Consider the following 19,400-nt stretch of genomic DNA (forward strand, 5'->3'; position numbering starts at 1 on the left):
GATCCAACCCTTAAATGATCTGAGATGACCGAACACCTGAGAAAAGATAATGCCAACCCCTCAGAGGACCTGAAAGGATGCCAACGCTCAGACAACCTACAGAATTACCATATTTTGCCATAAGTGAAATATATTAAGGTTCTGCAATATATAAATATATTGTGGAAACTTAATTTCCTGTAGAGCTGCTTTGCAACGATTTGTATCGTAAAAAGCGCTATACAAATAAACTTGAACTTGAACTCTCTTACATATGCATCAGTTTCTTTTCACCCCCTTCCTTCCCCTCTTCACTTGGTTCACTCAGAATGGTCAATAGTATAATGTTCTACATGAATGCAAGTGATATTTACAGTCATGTTTGGTATCATTTGAATAGTCTCAGGGCAAGTGGTACAATGGTCTCAATCTTACGAAAGTAGACTAAAAGATAATACAGATCTTAAGAGTTAAGAGATATTTTACTCACTGTAGAAGGTGTCATTCCATGCAAATTACCATCTGTCCCAAAAGGTGTTAATTCGGTTTGATCAATACAAATTCAAATTGTTAGTTTCTGTCTGGATTTCGGGGGATGATTGTCTTGGTCTGAAGTACTTAAGGAAATGTTGCAAAAGGATCGGGCCGTTTTCTGTAACCATTGTAATTGCATAACACGAGTTTTACATTTTACACAACATACGTAGTGCTTTCTCACAATGCTAAGTTATGGTTGCCATTGCAATATGGAGTGCTATAGTATTAAGAATGGTTGCTTACTGGCTAAAGTCAATAGCACATTGAGTCTGAAATTTTCATTTGTGTTTTTTACAGGCCGAATTCGTACGACCTCACTCGTACAAATTCATACGATTTTTGTTAAATCGTACGTATTTAACCAGTTGCCAATTCGTATGAATTTGTACGAATGAATTTTGTACGTATTAGCCACCTCGTAAAATACGTACGAATTGGTGAGATAGTGTTGGTTTTCTATTTTTTTCATATTAATCACCCTTTCCTAACAAAATGCTTGCAATGGATGCGAAAACGCAGAAAATCAAGATTCAAGATTTTTATTTGTCTCACACACAATTATACAGGGTATAACCAGCAGTGAAATGTAGGTCAAGTCCGCTCCAAGGACAGTGCAATTATAAAGTATACAAATATTAAGAAAAAGAAAAGTAGAAAAAATAAGAGAATAAAATAAAAGATAAAAAATATAAATATAAATGTGCAGGTCAGTATGTTGTTGACTTAAATAGTACTAAGAGGAATGTGCAAAAAGAATGTGCAAAAAGTTGTACAGGGTATTTAAATAGCAGCAATATGAGGTAGAGAAAGATTATGAATAGCTATTGATATGGTGATATTAACATGGAGTCAAGTGATGTTATGACACAGCGTTAGAGTTTAGGAGCCTGATGGCCTGGGGGAAGAAGCTCCTCCTAAGTCTCTCAGTTTTTTCCATCAGGCTACGGAAGCGCTTACCAGATGGAAGCAAAGTGAATAGACGGTTACCAGGGTGATTAGAGTCCTTGATGGTTTTGACAGCTCTATTTTTGCAGCGTTTGAGGTAGATGTCCTGCAGAGAGGGGAGAGGAGACCCTGAGATGCGCTCAGCTAAGTGCACAACTCTCTGTAGTGCTTTGCAGTCCTGATTGGAGCTGTTTCCATACCACACTGAGATGCACCGAGTCAATACACTTTCTATGGTCCCTGAATAGAACGTTTTCAGGATTACTGGTGAGACCCTGAATTTCCTCAGCTGTCGCAGGTGGTACAGTCTTTGCCTGGCTTTCTTAACCTGTGTTTGGATGTGTGTAGTCCAAGTCAGGTTCTCGGAGATGTTTATATCGAGGTACTTGAAGCTGCTCACCCTCTCCACAGGGGTCCCACTGATCATAAGAGGAGTGTAGGGCTGCTGCTGTCTCTTCCTAAAGTCCACGATCAGCTCTTTAGTTTTCCCCACATTCAGAGAGAGACAGTTGTCCTGGCACCATGATGTGATTCTCTCTACCTCATCCAAGTATGCATTCTCATCATTGTTGGAAATGAGGCCCAGAACCACAGTATCATCAGCGAATTTGATGATAGATGTGGAGCTGTGAGAGGACACACAGTCATGCGTGTAGAGAGAGTAGAGCAGGGGACTCAGGACACAGCCCTGTGGGGCTCCTACGTTCAGAGTGATGGAGTTTGAGGTGAACTGGCCAACTTTCACCACTTGAGGTCTGCCGGTGAGGAAGTCTTGAATCCAATCGAACCTGGTCTGAATTTTTTATAACGGACAAAAGTTTCGGAGGCAAACGTGATTGACACAATGTGAGGATGTATTTATTTTTTAGCATGCGAAAATTTCAGACTGTGATATTCTAGTCTCTATATATGGTTTGAGTCACTGCTTTATGTTTTAACGGGATTTTATTGACTGTGGGGCAAAAATAGTTAAGTCTGAGCACATACAAAATTAACAGTACACGTTTCCTTACATACCTCACAATTGTATTTTTTATAGCGCTTCATACAATAGAGATATTCAAAGAAGCTTCACATTATTAAACAGGACAGTAACAGAATCAATAATGCTAATTTAAAAAATGAGGCGACTCTAATTTCTGCTATAAAGCAGCTGTAGCAAGACAATAGTGCCAATGTTATAAAATTAATAAATTCACTCTTCGCCTTGAGTTTGATTGACAGGCAATCTGACCAATCATAACACCGAATCTGCTATATTGTCCGACAAACAAATCAGACAGGAGAGTAGATTAACTTCGGTGGACTTGAACTTAAAAAATGGTGTGTTGACATCTTTCTGCGGTTCAAACAAGATACCGTCTGATGTTCATTCATGATTATTTCACATTATAACTAGTAAAGAGGAAGAGATGATCGGTTCACGTGTCGTTTGAACTGAAGTGCTACAGCGATCTGTCACATTAAAGAGCCACAAAACGGTATTTATTGTTCAAATTTCTTAAAAAATTACAAAATGTGAAAACTTAGACCTTGTTTCATACTAGAAGTAATCTGCTTTGTCTTGTCTATCAGTGCATTGTCAGTTTTGTTTTACTGCGTGAGAACATGATTTGTAGTGTGAGAGCGGCATGGCTTGTCAGACATAGCAACAGTAACCGTGGAGGGTGAGTCTTTGCGAAGGGTCAATTATTAACAAATTAAATTCAGCTATAAAGCAGAAGACAGTAGTGTCATTTATTCAGCTCAATTCAGTTTAGGTCTGAGGTGTTATCTGTAACATAAACACTAGGGGCGAGTTAAGTGCCGAAAATAAGGTATTTCATTTAAAGTAATAGCATTACTTAATAATGATCAATTATTGAATGATTAAAATGTATTAATTTCAGTTTAATTTAATTTCAGAATTAATTTAGGTCAAAGTTTGCCAGAATGCTAGTTGTGCTGTCTTGCAATCTATCTTTATTTTAAGCTGTCTACGTCGACCCAGTTACAGTGTATTGTTGTGTGTTTCCCACCATTGTGACGTGGATAAAATCTAATGCACGACTGACACAATAGGAAACATTTCAAAGTAAATTCTGAAAACCATTGTGTGTTTCTTTGCTGCCTCAGACGGACTGCAATCTTCACGCCCGCTTCTAAAACGCTGCGGTGCAATGCAAGCCATCACTTGCTAAACATGAAGTGAAAATTGCGTTCACTTTAGGACAGTGGTAGTGAACTCTTTGGAGGCCTATCAATGGTCTGTTTCCCTGTGAAGATATATGCGATATATCATATCTTGACCTTTGACCTCATGCCTCCATGCCTGCAGGGTTACTCCTCTGCAGGGCTCTCAAGTGTCACGCATTGAGCGTGACAGTCACTCATTTCGGTCTATTGTCACGCACTCCCGCCACACATTGTATTTCTCACGCAGAAAAAACTATTTATAATATATTTAATATACCGCAGCGCCCAACATTTCTCTGGCCGCGCCGCTCTCGCTATGGAACCGGCAGGATTGAAGTGCGTCTCCCCTGGAGTTCTTAGTCGAGCCTGCCACTTATCAGCCAATCAAAAAAAAAGAAATAGGCTACAAATAGCCAATCAGAAAATAGCACTATTGTATCTGGGTAAGATTTAACGCAACAACCAATGAAAAAGCATCACTTTGAGCACAAAGTAAGTAATGATCTCCTGTTACAGCAAATTCACAACTTGTTTGACACAAACAATATTATGACAACTTGACTGCTGTTAGAGAATGTTTCCCAGATAATTAACATCAGTTTTTCATGAGTGTCTGTTACTTAGCCAACAGTTTTACAGCCTGTTCACTGACAACATCTGCTCAGAACAAGTAGTCTAGGCCTAGTCATATTTTCGTTATCACACGATGACTACATATTGTCACATTATAAATATATCTCTCTCCAATAGGCTTAATAATTTTATTAGCACTAAATTAATTCAAGTGTATTGCATAGTTGATGTTATAAACTTTTAAAATCATGTCATATTTTATAATTATATCCTGGCCATGGATGCATTAATCATTGCATCTCGGATAAAAGGCAACTAAGCATCCTTTCATTCACCCTGAGAGGAAAGCTCCCCAAAAAGGGCAGGTTACGGGGGGGGGGGGATTGAGATGTCACTCTTGCCTGTCTTCAAAACTTGAGAGCCCTGCCTCTGCCAGGAAACACATGACCTCAGCACACCTCCTGAAGAGCCCTCCACCTTCCACACTGATGTATACTGTACACACAATCACAAACATACAGTTCCAAAAACTGCCTTACATGCCTGGATGTGCGACTAGATGACGATGATAATGATGACGGAGTGCATATGATGCCCAGTGCAAAATATCAAAAAGGTATCAAGTCAAAATCAGCTGTGCAACAAAATCAAAATGCCCCTCAGGTAAGTGTGTGTGTGTGTGTGTGTGTGTGTGTGTGTGTGTGTGAGTGAGAGAGAGAGAGAAACAGAAAGGGAAAGAGAAAGCAATGAGCTCACTTCCAGATGACTTACAGGTGCATACTTTTGTATTTCCTCTTATGTGGACGTCATCGTCCACTCTTCATTCTGTCCTTCCTGTTTGCACAACAACTTCCTGTGGCTTGTCCTGTTCTGTTGATGGATAGCCTGTTCTTGTATGCTTGCCTCATGGTTTGTCCTGTTTAGTGAATAAACTGTGGTTTTAGAACCCTATCCCGTTATGTCTGAAGGGTTAAAAAAAAGAAAAAGAAAAAAAGATTGTTATTATTTATTTAAAAATAATATTTGAAACTGAAATATAATAGTGATAATAATGATAATAATAAATATATTGTTGTTAAAATATTTAAAATTACAGTAAAAAAAAAAACCACACACACACAAAAAAATCATAGGGTTCTAAATTATGATGATGGTGATCATAATTCAGAACACTATCCTATTATGTCTGGTGTATAGATTAAAAATATTATAAATTAAAAATAATCTTTGATTACAATAATAAAAAGTATTATTATTATTAATATTATGGCAAATATGTAATATAGAGTATATATATATATATATATATATATATATATATATATATATATATATATATATATATATAAAATGCAAGTTATTTATATTGGTGATAGTAAGAAAATGGTGCCAATAAAGCAATGCAAGACAAGAATATGCAGGAATATGCAAAGGTATGTCCTAATTTTTTTTTTTTTTAAGTTTTCTTTTTTTTTTTACTTTTTTTTAAGTTTTCCAAAATTTTTGCCAACTCTACCTGACCTTTTCATTCCGGCAATTAGGATGCTACTGTAATTTTAACACTTTATAAATTTAAACATGCTACAACAACATGACGATATTGGTCAATCACCACTAACTGACTACTAACCGACCAGCTACGTTTTGACCAACATCAAACCAGCACTAAACCACATAAAGCTGGACTAGCATGTAAACTGATGCTGGTTTGAGATGGCAGGATTAGAAATCAGAGATGAAGGAATAGGAGAGCAATAGGAAGCAGAGAGCTGGCGTCAGGGCAGGGCTCGCTCTGAGGTTTCCAGCAGCAGGGAAGGGCTCTCTTGAAGCCTTCATGCTTGAGAGGCAGGGCTCTCTCTGAGGCTTTCCACGGTGGGGTTACAGAGCTCTCTCACACTCAAACACAAAGCAAACTGTATGTGGAAACAATGCTAGCTGTCTGATCGTCTCAGGGAGGGCGAGCAGAGAAGCCTTGACTGGCCTAGATTAGCACCGAGACGACCCTGAGATGGCCAGACAATAGTCTGCAATACAGCACAATATAATATTCAATATAATCTCCAGACATCTTAGATATGGGTCTAAAAACGCACAATTCCAAAATGGTGCAGTATGGAAGTTCTCACATTATACATTTCCTCTTCCAGGTTTGCATTCTAGAAGAAACCTTGGCATTGGGTTGGTCAGGCATCTCTTGGCCGAACATTTATCAAGATCTGGTCTTGAACAAAAGATTAAAAGCTCTCCTCCGCTCATTGGAAATAGCCGCCACTTCTTTTGAAAAAGCATGTTCTATACTATGTTAATGCGTATAGTAAAAATGTAATCCAGATATAGTACTTGTCAAGTTGTCATTGTCATGTGACCTACCAGTGTTTGTTGTGTCACATCGCTGCCATTCACAAATCCTCTCCTGTGCCCTCATGGGATAGAAATGTGTCCATTGGATGCACACTTCAAAATCTCGTCGGAAGTAGTAGGTCTACTAGTATGACTGTGTGAAATCGGACATACTATTTTCACATATAGGCATACTATTTTTTTGCCTAATATATATTAGGGAAGTATGCAAAATCAGATGCAAGTAAGGTCTTAAAGACTACTCGAAACTTACAGTCCCCAAGGATGTCCAATGCTGCTCCTATCCACATTCCTGCTGAGCTTAACTGCAGCCCTAATTAAAAATCACATTAAAGGATTAGTTCACTTCCAGAATAAACATTTCCTGATCATTTACTCACCCCTATGTCATCCAAGATGTTCATATCTTTCTTTTTTCCGTTGACAAAAAATTAAGGTTTTTGAGGAAAACATTCCAGGATGTTTCTCCATATAATGGGCTTCAATGGGGATCAACGGGTTGAAGGTCCAAATTGCAGTTTCAGCGCAGCTTCAAAGGGCTCTACATGCTTCCAGCCGAGGAATATGGGTCTTTTATCTAGCAAAACCATCAGTCATTTTCTAAAAAAAATAAATAAATAATAATTATAAACTTTTTAACCACAAATGCTCGTCTCGCACTAGCTTTGCGATATGCGTCCACAACTTCATGCATTATGTAATCATGTTGGGAAGGTTATGCGTGACGTAGGCGGAAGTACTGACCCCGAGTTTACAAAGAGAACGATGTCTGAAATTTTTTAAGTTAGAGTAGAAAATCAGATAGATTTCGGTACTAGTTCCGCCTTTGTCACGCATGACCTTCCCAGCATTATTAAGTATGCATGAGCTTGTGGACACACATCGCAGAGCTAGTAGATGATGAGCATTTGTGGCTAAAAAGTATGTACATTTTTATTTTTTAGAAAAGGACCAATCGTTTTGTTAAAGGTTCATTTTTACTATGATTTAGGGGTCAGTTATAAGGAGAACATGATCTTGGATCAACATTTCTACAGAGATTTGCATGTGTACTCAAGGTTAGAGCAAAGCAGAATTTAATCAAAGTCTTCAGATTTTTTTTGAAGCAGGTTTGACTATATGGGTAGTACGAATAAAATTCGGATGTACTACGTCACATAACCAACCAGAGTCAGTTGTGTCACTTCACTGCCATTCATAAATCCTCTACCGTGGCCTCACAGGATTGTAAAGTGTTCATCGAACAGGATCCAGTTGGAAGTAGTATGTCATCCAGGTATGTCATTAGCCTACTGGGTTTTTTTTAATACTGTGAATTTGGACATACTACTCTTTTGGCACACTGTTTTTCGCATACTATAGGGATGTTTTCGATTTCAGATGTAGTGTGGATCTCCAGGAACAAGTTTAAAGACCTCTGTCCTATGGCGCTTTTCCACTGCATGGTACAGCATGGTACGGTTCAGTACAGCTCACTTTTTGGGGGTTTTCCACTGGGTACAGTACCTGGTACTTGGTACTTTTTTAGTACCACCTCGGCCGAGGTTCCAAGCGAGCCGTACCATTACTAAACCCTGCTGATCACTGATTGGCCGGAGAAAATCGTCACTGCCTGCGTCATTTGAACTTGGGCACGAGACACAACAGACCGGCTAGATTTAAATCAGCACAGCCAGCAAGGGATTGAACGCAACTGTTTTGAATGAGCGCACTTTTCTTTTAACAACCAAAACATTTGTTGTCGGTTGAGGAAGTACAGACTGTCCTCTCGTGATAGCCGAGGAGCGGATCCAGTGAGAGCGTGATGGAGCGATGCGGAATTAAAAAGTTTTTCAGGAGTTACGGTAGTAGGCGGTGCAACTATAACGACACGTGAATAATCCTGCCCACTCTAAAGCGGTACTAAACTGCAGTGGAAACACAGACCGAGCCGAACTGAGCCGTGCCGTGCCGTTCTGAACCGTGCCGTGCCGAGTTGTACCACGCAGTGGAAAAGCGTCTCTAGATAATCTCAATCTACTTGGCTTGAGTATGATGAGACTTTGATTCAAACATGGGTTCACACACACACACACACACACACACGCACACACTAGATTTTGCGATTTTGCCTTTCCGTTCCAAACCTCCAACAGTGCAAATAGGTTGAAACCTAGAATAAAATTGTGTTAGATACATAAAACTGTATTATATCTGTAATCACTTGCTATTTGTTGGTGAAATTGTAGGTGCATACGGTTAAAAAGTACACTCTCTTGTCTTGTGATTCTGCCCCCTGGGTTCGCATCCATTATGGTATCTTTAGGGTGTCTCAAATCAAACATTGTAATGAAAAGTCGAAACCTCCACAACAACCAATGCAAAACGTTTGACATCAGCCAATTTCTGGCACTCTCCCCACCATTAGCCCTGCTGCTGCTTCTCCCATCATCCTCGGCACCTTCCTGTTCGGAGATGAATCCCAGTGTCCTCACGGCTCTGGTTCAATCGCAAAGAGCTGATCAGAATCAGGGTTTGGCTGCAGGTAGCAGAAGCAGATGCCTGAACCAATCTGATTTCTCTCTCTTGCTTCCCAAATCCCACTTTCTTTCTCTACTTGGTTCCTCTCCCTCACTTGTCGTCTTGTCATCCAACAATAACACAACATGCTGGCTTCCTGTGTGTTGGGGGAACAATAGGAGGATAACTTTGATGGCGTGTGCGAATTTGCCGTAGGAGTGCGTTTATCTCGGCCTGTAATCTCCTGCAGCAAAATGAGAAGGGTCTGTGTTCCTGAAACAAAAAACACATTCATTTTCAAATGAATTTCTGAATGAAGCAAATCGTTGAGGATTTCTCTTAAAAAAGTGTTTCTAAAGATCCTTTAACACAGAAATTAAAGGTAAAGCAGCAGTACTCAGTAAAATTCACTTTGACAGCTCAAGTGTTCCTCACTGCTACCTCAGCTAATGTTAGCAGTCCTGAGCCTATCGTTAAGATCCAAGCGTTCTGAAAATCTGACATATCCATTAAGCATGATCTATCAGTAGCTTAAGCTGTCATTCTTGCCTGAGAAAATTGACTTTTTTCTCAAAATGAGCAGCAACCTGGGTAGCACCTCTTGTCAACCGGAAACACTTAATACAAACTACTACCACTTTTAAAACAGAGGTTGCACAGCTTGTCAGGCAGAAAAAAAACTATTAGGTTGTGCACTTAGACAAACGAGGTAAAAAAAAATACAGACCCCTCTTTTTTGATGAGTTAGAAAATCTAAAAATATAATCTATATGGAGATGCATGGACCAATAAAAGTAATCAACAAGTGTTATTTGACATTAAATTAGGAAACTGGCAAAGAGTGTAATTAAATATTAGAATAAATAATAATAACAATAATATATTTGAGTACACACACTACACTTTATTAATTTTAATTAAGCTGAGATCAAAATATAAATATCAGATAAAAACACAGACATTAAATAAAATATAAATATTAAATGAAAACTGAAATTATTAACATTGCATTAGCAACTATCTAGTTGAAGCACAAACTGCTCACTGGAAATAAACAAAGTGAAAATAAATTGAACTTAAAAATCTCTTACGCTAACAAAGACTTTTTAGCATTTGTTTAATTAAAATGCAGTAAATACAGTAAAATTTTGAAATATTATTACAATTTAAAACAATTAATTTCTATTTTAATACACTGCGTGTGCACTGTGATGACAAAACTGAAGCCTGGTGAATAATGGCTACTGAAAATTCATTTTCACACGATCCTTCAGAAACAGAAAACTGTTTTTTTTTTAAATAGTAACAAAATGTTCCATTTTAAACTGTAATATCACTATTACTGTTCTTATACTCTATTTGTGAAGCATAATATACATCATTCTCTCTCGCTCTATATATCATATCATACACAGAAATATCTTAAAATGATAACACATGAAGTGATACAAGAAAAAGGTGAAAAATAGGCCATTTGTATCCCTAGTGAGAGGGTGGCATCTCTTTGTATCCTCATTTAACTTTTGAATCCCATTTTCCTGTTCTGTGTCAAAAAGCCCTCAATCCCATGAAACGCCTTAAGACCTCCAGTTAAAAGCACAATCTATAATTCTCACCTCTTGACTTCAGAAAACTCCCGTACACTTCAGTGTTTATACAATCCCGCACTGAGTGCATGGTTCATCTTGAAATATTTCACGGATTAAAGATTGTCTTTACAATGGCTGCACAATACTCTGACGTTGGGTCAGTTTGGTCAGCCGTAACCAGATATAAGGCCACACACACTGGTCTAAGAGCAGTTCATCTTTGTCATTTCTGAGCCAGACTCTCATACAGCAGACAATGGTGCACTTCAATTCACACAGTCCTTCTGATGTGTCAGACATAAACTCTCTCTCTCTTCCTCTCACTCTCCGTCTCCCTCTCCTCAATGCCTCCATTTATTCCATTAGACACAGGGTATTCCCTGGGTCATCATTGTGTTGGTATCCAGGTTGCCAATGGCAACAGTCCCATCGTCTCACCCACTCTCTGACACCATGTCTTTTGTCCATACATCTTACTGAGAGACAGAGAAGGAGCGAGTGGGCAGAGGAAAGAGTGTGAAATTAGTCACGCAAATACCACCGAGCACAAGTGTGCCCCCTGTTGGTGGAGCAGAGAGAGCAGGCCTGTGGGCGTATTGTGAGTGAAACGGATTGTGAGGGGAATCTGCAGGTGGACACAGACTCACACAGTGCCAAAATTCCTCAGCCAATCGCATCGCTTTCTCACTCACTGTTTCTTGTTCTTTCTATCCCACGAGAGACACAGAAGCAATAAACAGAAATTGAGGGAAAATTTATTGAATTAATATTAGCTATTCTAATGCATTGGGCTAATCATGAATGAAACTTTACAGTATTTATTAATATTAACATGCTACATATTTCTACACATATTAACATTTAAGATTTTTACACATTGATGCATTATGAATTAACAGTCACACTTTATTTTAAGGTCGAATTCTCGCTCTTAACAAACTATTAACTATGACTTTTGCCTCATTAAACTCCTAATTTGCTGCTTATTAATAATTAATAAGGTTAAGTTTAGGTATTGGGTAGGATTAGGAATGTAGAATATGTGCTTTTAAGTCCTAATAAACAGCTAATATATTAATAATAGGCACGATAAGCAACTGGTTAATAGTCAGAATTGGTCCCTATACTAAAGTCTTACCGAATTAACAACGACCACTACCATTACAGTTGAAATCACTGTTTTGTATTTTATTACATATTTGGAAATGTAATTTATTCCTGTGATAATAAAGCTGAAAGCTGCTTTGTATTTTTGTGATTTAAAGTGGAGCATTTTTTCAATACCATCGTTTTTTTTAAACTTTTGCAACAATATAAATGTTTTTTTTTTTAATGCATCCTTGCTGAATAAAAGCATTAATTTCTTTAGAAAATTAATTTCTTGTTTTTTTGTTTATGTTTTCATTCCTCCTAAGGAGTTTTAATTACTATTACTCTGGAATCTTCCCAGAAGTGTCCTGCATAGAAATGCCCAAAGATCACTCTGGAACAACATTTTCTTCAATCAATGAAGGTTTTTCATTATATCAAAATTAGTTTTTCTTTAAGTGAAGTGACATACATACTTCCAAGTATGGTGACCCATACTCGGAATTTGTGCTCTGCATTTAACCCATCCAATGTGCACACACACAGCAGTGAACACACACACACCGTGAACACACACCCGGAGCAGTGGGCAGCCATTTATGCTGCGGCGCCCGGGGAGCAGTTGGGGGTTCGGTGCCTTGCTCAAGGGCACCTCAGTCGTGGTATTGAGGATGGAGAGAGCGCTGGACATTCACTCCCCCCACCTACAATCCCTGCCGGCCCGAGACTCGAACCCGCAACCTTTGGATTACGAGTCCGACTCTCTAACGATTAGGCCACGACTTCCCACAAATTACTGATTTAAGATTACTGACAGAGAATTGGTTTTAAATAGGACAGCGGATATTGGACTAAATCTGGAGCTGGGCATACCTGACCTGCACGATCAGCCTGTCATCTTCTTCAGCAATCTAAAATGGTCTCATTAATATCAATTATGTTTCCAGATTTCTAATAACCTCAGCATGTCTAAGATCCAGCAGCAGCTTTAACGCTCTCTCTTTGTCTCCTTTCTTTCTCTCTCGAACAGAGGAAACTGCAATACAATGATAACGGCTGTGAACACAATAGACCCTAGGAGCACATTCACACCGGCAGGCCAAGTTTAGCTCAGAAAGGTCAGCACACACAGACCTCTATTCCATTATTCTCAACATCATCCTTTTGAGCGGGCTGCAGTCGGCTAATAAGAGTGGAGCGTGTCTTTTTTAGGACAAGGAGGAAAGCATGTATGACGTGAGCTGTTTGTAGCCTGGGAGAACTGCGATGTATTCCAACAATCCCAGGGGTTTGTTATCAGACTGAATGTCTTGAGGATGAATCATCACAGGATTCACTTAAAATGCATCCAAATTTAATGCTGCATGTCGGTGGAGAAAATTTCAAAATATACAATATTACATGCACCAATCTGTTATTTGAATCATGTTTCCGAAATGCCATTGAGAGGGGGGAAAGTACCAACCCTAAAGGATTTTAGCCACATTTTAAGGCAAATTTTGTGAACCATATAACATTTATTTTGTCATGATCTGCAATCATTTAGGATGTAATAGTCACCAACGACTGATTAATTGCCTTCACGATAAATCTCTGACAAGGTTCTGCGGTCCTGCAGTGTGACTCCATGACAGCAATCTAAATAAGAGCTGATAAGCACAGAGCAATTGTTCAGCCACAAATATTTGTACTTTGTATCTTATCTACATGATACGTAAACATTTTATTATATTTTCTTCATGTTATGACAATATTAGTAGTGTTTTGAGTAGTCCACAAATTCACTCTTGCACAGCATACAACACTCAAAATGTCCTTTTGTTTTCCTCAACAAAGAAATATTGCTATAACCGAACTTCAGTTGGTGCAGCACCATTTCCATTTCTTGTGTTAATCATGTGATGTTCTGACATCGCTATTAAGTGCCCATTAACAATGTCAAGATGTACTTTGTAAATATGATTGTATGTTGCACTGCCTTGGCTTTTTAATACAATTTAAAATACAAACAAATAAAATATAATAAAATAAAAAAGTGTGCCTGACTTAAATGCCAATTTCTGTCATGAAACTCTAGATGGCGCAGGCTGATGGGTCGTCAATACAAACTGATGATATTCACAGCCTTAAACTACTTGGCAGAAGCTGATTGGTTCATGTTGCATGCGCAGCCAATGAGCTTGCTGTTTACATTCAAATGGCTGGTTAGCGTTGACTAGAGCATTTCGCAGCGTGCTTTAAGAGTTCCTCTGAAACCATCCACCTCCCCAGCTCCACCTGTATAGATCTGCTACAGGTTATTATATATGCTAGTTCTGACGTAAAAACTCACAGAACCGTATCGGCATATGCATTGGCAGTAGCAAGTTCCTGTACTTGCTTTGCAGCAGCAGCAATAATCAACAACTACAGCAATAACCAACAGCAGCAACAATTCAGCAGCAGCAGTGTAGCAGATCTATTCCGCCAAGACCAAATACATTAACATTGTCATGTACATTACCATGCTAAAATCTTCAGAGAGTTGTCATGATATAACAAATCAAATTACACCAAGCATGCAGACAGGACACCTAGGTCTAATTTTGGAGCCAATGTCCCACCAGCAGGTTTTGAAATGTCATCTTGGTTACATAATGGAATAGTTCTTCATTATAATATCCACCTTGCTTGAGATTTCCAGTAACTGTTCCTTAAGGCATCAGGTCTGGGAAAAAGGTCACAGTATTCAAAGAAAAAGGTCTCAACCACACTGTGGCATCTTGCAAAGGTTATCAGGAGAATGAATGAACATTCGTTTGGATTTTTGGGGGGTTCTGTAACCTGATACAAGTTAAATAAATCACTGAAATTAATCGTTACGGATTTTAACCAATAAAAATGTTATATCACGTAATCTTTTTAATCATTGTGGGTATTATTTTATAAAGCAAAACTATTTTACACAACCTGGCTGTTCCACATTGAGCCAACACAGCCATCTGTTGTGTGCAATGTGTGGAGCTTAAAGTATTTGAACATGTTTAAAAAAAAGCATCAAACGTCAACATCTTCAAACCAGTCTACATGCACACCTGTTGATAGCGACACCATCCACATTCTCAGGAACAGGACAGTGCAACATCCCAAAATGTAAAACTTCTTTGAACTTCTTCATTTTCCCAGAGAGCAAAATGTGCTCATCTCAAAGCCACTAAGATCCATTTGAAACCACCACCATGCCACACATCAAACATGAACGCATAGAGCCTGAGGCACAGATGTTTCAAAGCACACATGCACCCTGTGTCTACCACTAAACAAGAGCCCCATCTACCCAGAGGACTTTGATGAACCACATGACTGCTTCACCCAAGCCAGAGAGGCCAGGAGCTTTAGATGTTTAAAAAGGAATATCTTACTCAGATACACCCTTATTCTGACCTCACTGGGTAATTATTGTTTATTGCGCTAACAACACCAGAAAAAGGAGAAAGATAGAGGCTCTGTTTAGTTAAACAGAGCCGAGTTTGAACGCAATCTTAAACACTTTCTACTCTGAAGTCCAAAAGTGATGATATAAGTTTGTTGTGTCCTCTTATGGGTCCTGCAGAGGAAAACAGCACATCCAGCATCCCACTGGGAGATCTGACAGCAAGCCAAAAGTCGACAGCGGCATGCGCCAGTCTCATCTGCGTGTGGGTGAACAGAAAAGATCTTTATCAGTGACAGAGGTCATAAATGTCTGTGTGTGATTATCTTTATCTATACGCCAACGGTCATAATTATGTCATCATTCTTTGCATTTCATACTATCTCTCTTTTCACCCACTGCACAAATCCACCAATTTCACTTTTCTTCCTCTCTCTCTATGCACCCCCATCGCTTTCTGGGTATTTGACCCCAAAAAATCCCCACCTCCCAGTCCAACACAATACTACTCCTCTATGTTGACTTGAGTTGGAATGAGCACAGATGAGTTGAGTTAACATTAGAAGGCTCGAGATGGGTTGGGTTTACTTGGTTATGTTAATACTTCACCCAAAAATAAAAATTTGTTTACTGACCCATATTGTTTCTTTTGAAAACTCAAAAAAGAAGATATTTTGAAGAATGTTGGGGTCCAAACCACACTGGACCCTACTGAGAGTTTTCAAAATATTATCTTCTCTTATGTTCAGTAGCAGAAAGTCATGTAGGCTTGGAACGACAATAGGGTGAGTAAATGATCACATAATTTTTATTTTTGGGTGAACAATTCCTTAAAGTTGAGAGGACTTGGGATAAGTGGACTTGAGATGAAATGACTGTATTTGAGAAGACTTCATTTGAGTTGAGAAGATGTCTTAAAATAACATAAGATGACTTGAGTTAAGTCGACTTGAGTTGATGTGACAAAATGAGATGACTTCAGATGAGATCATTTGGGTTTAGTTGACTTGAGTTGGGATGAACAATGCTCAGTTGAGGTGAGTTGGGCACAACTAAACAGGAGTTCAAAACTGCTGAGTTGAGAAACTCAACTAAATTCCTCAGGAGGAGAGGTATTGTGTTGGACTGGGAAGTGGGGATTTTCAACGGGTCAAGTGCCCAGACGGCACAAGCTTTGTGGCCTAGAGAAAGGGTGGGGTGGGGGGGTAAAGACAGAGAAGAATGAATAATGTGCTGTAGAAATGAGACCTAAAACTTGGAAATGTTAGCATCTTTGCACTTACAGTTCCATCATCCTAAGTCAATGTTGTTCATTTTTAATGGGTTTTTGGTTAAATGCCTGAAATTAGACATACATTTTTTTCATTAATGGCATTAATGAAATAATGCCATTTTTTTTCTATGACAATACACCAGTCATGACTTTGCATCTTATGAAATGCAGTTGTTAAACAGTTGCTAAATGGGACTACAGAGGTTGTCAGGGACATTAAATGTCACACCAATCTTTTTTATACTCACAATTACACCAAGTGTTCAAACACAAACTTTCCAACTTGTGGATTTTAAATGAAGATTAAAAGAGTTGTCGAAGCTTAGTGGTGGTGCCATTGGAGTCACGCAAGAGTGGTGTAGTTAATTTGTCGCCTAACTTTAACTTTTTACCTCTGGCGATGTCAGGATTCTGCCCTCACTGTTTTTTCAGTCTTGTCTCTGTTTCTATGCTTGTTTTGTGTCTGAGCACATGGCTCTGTCTTTGTTGTTGTCTGCCATGTGCTCCTCTCCTCCTGCCTCCTTGTTTCCCATTACCACGCCCGCTCGTTTAGTCCTCATTGGTCTGAGTGTTGTCACCTGTTCCTCATGTTCTCCTGTCCTTAATATTGTTCTCCCTTTCTCTCTTGTTTTGCCAGTTTGTTGTGCTACGTCAAGTGTTTACTTGCTCTGTTTTACCAGTCCTGTGATACTGCTTATTCCCTACGTAGTTGTTGGTAGGTTTAGTCTCTCGTCAGTCTCCAGTCTTGTCCTGTCCAGGGGTGCGTTTCCCAAACGCAACTATGGTCGCAAGTTCCGTCGTTACCAATAGAGTTCAATGGGACTTGCCACCATAGTTAGCTAACGGTGATTTTGGGAAACGCACCCCTGTCCAGCAGATTGGGAAGCCGGGTCCCCTCCCTGGGTCTGCCGCGCTGCTAGGCCTGTGCCGAGCCTGTGACATCACTAGTGTGGAGTGTCTGGCCACCGCTGCTAACGTCCAGCCTCCAGCTTTGCTGCCTTCACTGCTCTCTGGCGGTCTGCCATACTGGACTGGACTCCGTGGCTGCTCCCCTAGGCCGCCTGTTGTCATTCATTCCCTGCCTATTGTCAGGACTGTGTTCTGTCCCCTCCTCACCATCTCTTGTCCTGTCTGCTGTTTTGTTAATAAACTGTCAACTCTTATCCTGCTTTTGAGTCCTCTCTTCTAGAAACCCTGACAGGCGACGGTTTTAGGCTTCAAAATTCATTTGTGAATATTGTTATGAGAAAAACATTTAAGAATCATAAACTGTTGTTGGTCACAGAGTTTATTTCCTGCAATAATGCAAAACTTGATGCTAAATCCTATTGTTTTTTTGTTAATGGAACAAGGGTGATCCTCAAAGCCGACAAAATTATGCCATTCAAGCAGCATGCTATAGTGTAACATGTATAGAACAACATAACACAGCTATGAACACAGAGACACTTAATAATCTCTGATAAAGTTCATTTTGGCTCACCCAAATGCAGAAGCACCCAATCTCCTCTCCTCAAATAAACCTCATATATGGTCACAAACGTCCCGAAGTGTCGGTCTGTGTGTGGGGGTCCGGTCGCATATAATTAAGTCTTGTCTGATTGTTCTCTAAAAGAGGGCAAAGGGGCCGCTTGAATGTGTATCTCAGCAATTAGGGACTTTTCAGAGTGTAGGAATGTGGTGCGCTTGGCATTTTTGAGTAAAAGGGCAGCTCTCTGCTTGAGAGTGCCAGCGCTGCGGGATGAGATCATGACTGGAGATGCCCACTCGCTGGAAACAGCAGCACGATTTTTGCTCCCTCGCTCCCTCTTTCCTAACAGCTGGGGGAATTACAAACCTGTTAGATTATGGATCGAGGAGATTAAGGTTTTTAGGCCTAAATCAGATTTTATGCCTCCGTTGTGCTCCCGCCCTCATAGCTGGAACATTTTAAACCCGACGAACCGACTTTTTCCGTACTCTTGCTTTCTCTCTCAGGGCAGGATTTGGCTGTTTGCTGATAAGCGTGTGTGTATGAGGTGGCAGGCAGGCCGTTTGCTTTGCAGATAGTACGGTAGTGCTATTGTTGCCCAGCAGGAGTTGTGCAAGGGATAAGAATAATCTGGAATAACGCAGGTGTGAACGGAGATTACGGTCGAGGTGAAAGGCACGGTGGACCTGAGGCCTGCTGCGCTTTTAAAACAACGATAGAACAAACGCACGCTTGATACAGAAACACGGAGGCATTACATAAGAGCCAGCTAGACTTGATGCCCTTTAGCCAAACACAGCATTTACCCCATATCTAACACCAGAGCCCTTTGACTTTGCCTCTGTATTAAATGCCTGTTCAAGTCTGTTAAAAGGTCACAGTGATGCCATGTGTGAACTTCATGGTGGATAAGGATGACATTTTCTGGTTGGCTAAGGGAGTAAAGCAGTGGTGGCACTAGGCTTTGAGCGTGAAATTGTATTTTATAATCTATTCAATATACAAATTTGCAGGTCAAGCTTCACCAAACATGAATTATTAGTAGATAGATAGATATAGAAATTAATTTTTATGAGCTACCAGTGAATTTAAAGTTGACTTTATATCAAAGATTTTGCGGCGAGTCAGTGTTTAGACGACAGCATAACTCATTTGACCCTATTCCCTAAAAAACCCCAAACCAAAACAAGCAGATATCCAAAGATTGCTCAGATTTTAGAAAAACACTGAAAGGATGAAAGGATATTAAAATAGAAAAGAGAAAGAAATAACAGATTCCCAGGACTTTTCAATGTGCCTTTAAGTTCCCTTCATTTGCCCCCTCGTGTCCTCTCTCTCTTTTTTGTTCAGTTTTTTCCTCACCCATTGAGAGCAATGTATGTGAAAGAATGTCATCGTGAGACGCACACACTGCTCTCTGCTGCTGTTTCCCATCTGAAAATCATGTCTAAATGTGTTGTGTCCAAATTCACAGACTTATTTGACTGACTTAACCTA

This window comes from Barbus barbus, assembly GCF_936440315.1.
Source record: "Barbus barbus genome assembly, chromosome: 4".
Taxonomy (NCBI): domain Eukaryota; kingdom Metazoa; phylum Chordata; class Actinopteri; order Cypriniformes; family Cyprinidae; genus Barbus; species Barbus barbus.